The sequence below is a fragment of the Cryptomeria japonica genome, chromosome 7 (genome assembly GCF_030272615.1).
Source record: "Cryptomeria japonica chromosome 7, Sugi_1.0, whole genome shotgun sequence".
Lineage (NCBI taxonomy): Eukaryota > Viridiplantae > Streptophyta > Pinopsida > Cupressales > Cupressaceae > Cryptomeria > Cryptomeria japonica.
In genome coordinates, this window is record NC_081411.1 from 859,142,389 (window position 1) to 859,148,568 (window position 6,180).

A 6,180-nucleotide genomic window follows, 5' to 3' on the forward strand; every position below is an offset into this window, starting at 1 on the left:
GAAGGATTAGGGGCAAACCCAATCACATTAGGTTGGGAATCTTTAGGTGTTCATTCAGAGGAAGTGGGCCAGGGGGAAGTAGAGTCATCCGAGATGACTTCGTAATCTATAGTAGCCATAAAATTCTTCGCCTTCTCATTGTGGGGTTGAGTAGGGGTTTTGAGATATTTCATTTTGGTCGTGCATTGAGGATTGACACAGGGGATAGACCTTTAGGGGGGTAGTGACCAAAGCCGAGATGGAGGCATCATGATAATTGGGCTCGAGATAATTAGTTATTTCCACAATTATACAAGAGTTAGATTGGGGTCTACAAGCAGGGGCAAGGCTCAATTGAAACTTTTACAATATAAGGATCAACCCATGATGAAGGGGTAATGCATTCTTGGGCTAGGTCATCACAACCAACTGAGAAAGAGAAAAGAAAATTTAGAAAGAGAAATTCATCTTAACTCCATGCCTAAAATGGTTGAGCATAGGAATAAATTGAGAATGAAAACTTTTATACCTGTTGTCACAAGTCACAACCACATCCATCCACTTCCTTGAGAGGTCTGCCCTATTAAACCCATTTTGCAAGTGAGAGATTTTTCACCACCCACCAAAAATTTCTTGAAATCCTCTTTATAGATGCCTCTAGGCTTCTTAAGAAACTAGCTACAGTTTTATTACTAATTAAACTTTGACCTGATTTAAAGTACCAAAGTTTAAATAATGAACAAATAATTAATATGTAAAGATTGGTAAAGGTCATATATTATCTTGGTACGTAGATTTATTTTATTAAGCCTACTATGTGTAGAGGTTGTCCTTTTGTCACAAAACAAAGATATTGCAAAGAAAAAAAGTTACAGTTAGCAAATATTTATGGACAAGAGCAAATGGGCCATGTATTCTTTAAATATCTCTTTGTTGGTACATAGAGGAAAGTGATTGTAGGTGTTACTACAGATGAATGTCATGGGCAAGAAGAAATAGACCATATATTCTTTAAATATCTCTTTGTTGGCACATAGAGGAAAGTGATTGTAAGTGTTACTACAAATGAATATGTACCACAATATATTTTATTCAATTTTGTAAAAGCGTTGTGTTAGTTTTTCTTAGCTATTTAAAATTTTAGGTTCAATTATAGTCAAGGTTAACTTTTCTTGAAAATGATATCTTTCAACATATTTTACATAGATTTTTAAAAATATAAATATGATAGTAAACAAGCCCAATCACAACTTTATTAGTAATTAAATTTCAACCTGATTTAAATTAATAATATATAAATAATAACTAAATCATTAATATGTAAACATTTGGATTATGGCTAATCCAGATGGCATGGATTAATTTGAAAGCTTATTTCATACATTCCATTAAGAAACCACCAAAACTAGATTCTTAAGCTTATTTCATGGAATGGAAACCACCAAAACTAGATTCTTAAGCTTATTTCATGCATTCCATTAAGAAACCACCAAAACTAGATTCCTCGATCGTCTTATTCCAGCACTTCATTTGCATCTATCTTCATCTCCATACCCAAAGGCTTCATCTTTATACCCCAAAAGCTTAGTGTGTAGTTAAGGAAAGCTAAATTTGAGAACATGTGGACAGAATGTTACAATCAGAGTGGCTAAAGAATGCATTAGGATCAGTAAATGTAGATATAAAGTTTTTACAAAAGAGTGTGTTCAGCTGGTGTAGCCACACGAATGACTGCAACTGCCACGAGTTTGCCGTGCCAGAACGTGTGCTTTACAACATCATTCAAATGAGTGGCTTATAAAATCCATTCAAATGTACCCCTTGCCCATTTTGGATGTATATATATGTATGGAAGTTCACTGTTGTAGTTATACTATAGAAAGCTATCAAGTCTGTGATTTGATAGAGGTTTGATTATTTGGGGTATTTATACCTAAATCGACCACCATTATATTATAGAAGCCAAGGTACCCACTGACCATTTTGATATTATTCCTTTTTTTAATATAAAAAGAAGATTGTCACAGTTTTAGCGTATATTTTCATTGCTACACTGTTCTCAAGCAGGTTATCTAATTTTTAATGTAACAGATTTTTTCATAGTGTATTAATTTGGCAGAGTTTTTTTTTAGGATTGAACTGGTTCGGTTGTTTGAATTCGTATGATTTCTCTGTATTTAAATCCAGCAGTAAGTATACTATATTATAGAAACCATTCCTCTGATACATATAGGAGAGAAGATCTAGCTCATAATTTTACTGCTACGGTATGCTACTAAAACAAGTTGTGCTTTTTTTATTTCGAAATAATTCACCACTGTGTGTTTTTTTATGTGGAAGATATTTGTTTTAAAAGATGAAGTTTGCAAGAACCTTTTTGGGTCAAATTTAGTAAACTGTTGTTTGGGTGGCTTGGGTTGTGCATTTTTCATATGATGTTATAGAAGTTATTTAAAAATATCAATTGATTATTTTGCTAATATTTGTGATTTTATATAAGAAAATGTCATTGTGGTAGACTGATAATTTATTGTTTAATGTTAGAAGACAATACTGTTAGTAGCGATTTGGTTTAAACAGCACACACTAAGTTTTGATTTGTTTAGGTGATTTTTCCGAAATCATCCTAATAGATGACCTTCTTAAAAAAAACTCATGTTCTCAGATGAGTCAGCTGAATAAATCAAAACTTAGAAAATATTGTTCATATTGTTCATACCTAATCACATTAATAGATTATATTGTTTTTTCATGGAAACAAATTTATTTAATGATTAAATTACAAAAATGTTTAAATTTGATTGCTTTAAATTCTAAAATTTCTGCTTTCCATGAGAGTTGTTGAAATATATATGGCAGAATCTTCATGTATCTTCTAAGGTTCTATTGCGTAGATTTTATTTATCTGGCTTCAATTGCCTGTGTTTTTTACTTTGATATGCATGAATTTGCAAGAATCTTTTGAGCTAGACTTGGTAGGTCGTTGATTTTCAAAACAGTTTAGGGTTTCCCTACTATTACATCATCATCAGATTATGTTGCATTACGATTGCTTATATTATATATTGTTCTGATGAATCGGTAAGATAATATATTGTTTTCTTCTTGGATTTTGAGTTTTCAGTGTTGGAAAAGATGGTGAAGTTGAAGAGAATGTTGGTGAGAAGGAGGTGGTATGATGGAGTGGAGGAGTGTTGGAAAAATCATGGGGATGATGATGACGATGACGATGATGACGATGATCCTCCTGATGTGGCACCTGCAGCTTCACTGCAATCCTCCATTTGCTCTCCACCAGATGCAGGTACTCTAAACTTCATTTGTTTCATATAAAATGTAGTTATAATCTCTGAAATCTCTCCGCAATATGAATGGTGTTGACTTTTTGATAAATTTTTTAATATTTATAGAGAAATATTGTTTGACGAGCAATATAATTTGAAAAAAAACTGTTTGTAATTTTAATATGAGCTTTTATTTGTTTAGAATTTTATATGTTACTGTAACAATTTTTAAATTATGAATATAAGGTTTTCAATTTTAAATATTTATTTTTTCAATTTTTTTGAATTTGATTGCGTATATATTTTTTTATTAGCGTTTTTGAAACATATTAATCTATCATCAAAATGTAAGAAGCCATAGAAAAGAAATAAAATCATAAATAATAGACCAAATTTACTAAATAGAGGACAAGAGTGAAGTGAGGTGAAAACTAAGAAATTAAAAAAAAAAAAAAAGGAAGAGAAGTACCAACTTTAATATAGTGGTGGTTTAGGAGGTCACTTTGGACTAAATAAGACCTTGGACCTAGTTAGGAGATTTTACTTTTGGCCAAGGATATAGACTGCTATCAGAATAACAAGAGAAAATATCAAAAATAGAAAATAGAATGAAAAATAGACAAATAGACAAATATCAAGAAAAAAATGGACAAATAGACATATCCCAAAAGAACAACTTAAGTTATAATGATACACATTTGCTATAGAATTGTATAAGAAATGATATATATGTTTATATGTATATATATAAAATCTATTTGAAATAAAGTATTTAAATATGACTAAAAAGAAAGAAAATGAGATTAATAAATGCCTAAAAACACAAATCTATTTGAAATTAATTTAGTTTTATTGTAGAACAAAGGTTAGTATAACTAAATCTATTTGATATACTACGAAATAATGGTTCTATCAAATATCATATTTTATAGAGTTGTCATAAATTTACATATAAAAAATTTCACTATAAAATATTTAGATTATATTAAAGAAAAATAAATAAATAGTATGTGTTATATTTTGAGATATTAGATTCAATTTTTTTAAATGAATTTTAATATAGATACTCATTTGCTTCCTGATTTAAGTTAGAAGTCATGTGGACTTAAATTATCTCATAATATTAATACTACAAAATATTTTTGTTTGACTCACATTAAAATATATTCATTTTATATTATTATTTTAATATATAATAATATTATTTTAAAATAATCAAAAAAATATATATTATTTTAAAATATAATAATATTATTTTAAAATATAATATTTTATATATTAATTTTATATTATTAATAATATATTCTCTCTCGTTATAGTTAAAACAACATCATTTTTTAAAAGATAATTATAAAAAATATCAATTATTTAATATTTTAAGATTTCATATAATATATAAATAACTTTATATTTTTTACTTAAAAGAATGATATTAAAAAAATAAACAATTAAGTTTAACCATTGATATAATAATTTTACATTTTTATTGATTTCACAATCATTTATAATTTTTATGATTGACCTCGCCATTCTAATGGCGAGCTCATCTAATAATTTTATTCTATTGACTTTTTTATTTATTTTGTTTTTCAGGAAATATATTGGAGAAAGAGGATTATAGCCTAAACAACTATAATATATAAGAAAAAACAAGTTGAAAATTTATAGCAAAAAGCAAAGAGAGATGTATTTTCCAAATATTGCTGATCTACCTTTGGACTAAGATTAGAGAAGGCAATTTTGAAGTCTATATTATAATGTAATTAAGATTAAAGCTAGTCATATTACAACAATAATATAAATGTTTTAATTGTAAAACCATACTAATTGGTTTTATTAAAAAATATATTTATAAAATTTGGTACTATTTAATATTTAAATATTTTTCATTTATTTATGTTAAAAATGATTGGAATTTGAAATTAGTTGTAAACATTTTATTTAATGTTATATTTTAAATTTTGGATAAAGTAATAATTATCTTTCTAGTTTGAATTTTTTTGGATTAGATTATGTAAATTTTGTCTTCATCAACATTTGGGATCATATTTCATAGTTTTGTTAGGAAATAAGGTTTATATTTAATAATCTAGTTAATTAGTTTTTAGTTGGATAGAAAGTTATTTCTATGAGGAAAAAATAATTGCTTATAAAACCAATCTATTAAATGTAATAAATACAAAATAACTATAATAAAATCATTTTTTGGGGTTATTATTTGCAAAGTAAATCTTTTTGCCCTTATTATTCAACATAGGTATTAGAGTGGTTTTTAATTCTTTCTCCATGGAGTTGAAAGATGTTGTCTAGCATAGCATTGTAATTTGCAAAGTAAAGGCACAATTTTAAGGGTCATTGGAAGGGAGAATGGCATAATGGAAGGTTTGCATGTGAAGAATTGAGGAGCTAAAGAATGAATTAGAGGCGCTAAAGGAAGAATGTCAAGAACACAACATTTAAACATTGAAGTGATTATCTTTCTATATGGAATGAGCACAAAGAAGGGTTTCTACTAACAATCACTTCTTCATTAATTTCTCAAAGCATTGTGGAGATATGAAGTGGCATTTCAAAACTCATATTCCTGTGCATTGATATTTTGCTATGTATGGTTAAAGGTAAGTTTGAAAGGCATATGACGTTATTTGTGAGGATCTGGTAAAATGACTGTTGGTGATGATATAGTTGAGATGTTGTTTGATGACTTGATGATCAGTTTGTGTTGTCATTGATGGCAACTATGGTTACATTTTTCTATCATGTTATCTAAATCGTCTATGATTGATCAGAAAGCTATGGAATGGATTTGACAATTAACTAGCAAATAGGACATTAACCAGTAAATGTGAAACTATGTTATGCTTAAGTAATTGGATCTAGAGATTCATGAGGAATTTGTTGTTGCGGTTTGGAATAT

At 28.1% G+C, this 6,180-nt stretch overlaps 1 long non-coding RNA gene across 1 annotated transcript; it reads left to right on the forward strand.

Moving 5' to 3' along the window:
• Window positions 1–1,829: 1,829 nt before the first annotated feature.
• LOC131047056 (uncharacterized) lies at window positions 1,830–5,042 on the forward strand. The gene is made up of 3 exons (XR_009106087.2): window positions 1,830–1,946; window positions 3,104–3,283; window positions 4,857–5,042. It is a non-coding gene; the product is annotated as an uncharacterized LOC131047056 (long non-coding RNA).
• The last annotated feature ends 1,138 nt before the right edge of the window (window positions 5,043–6,180 follow it).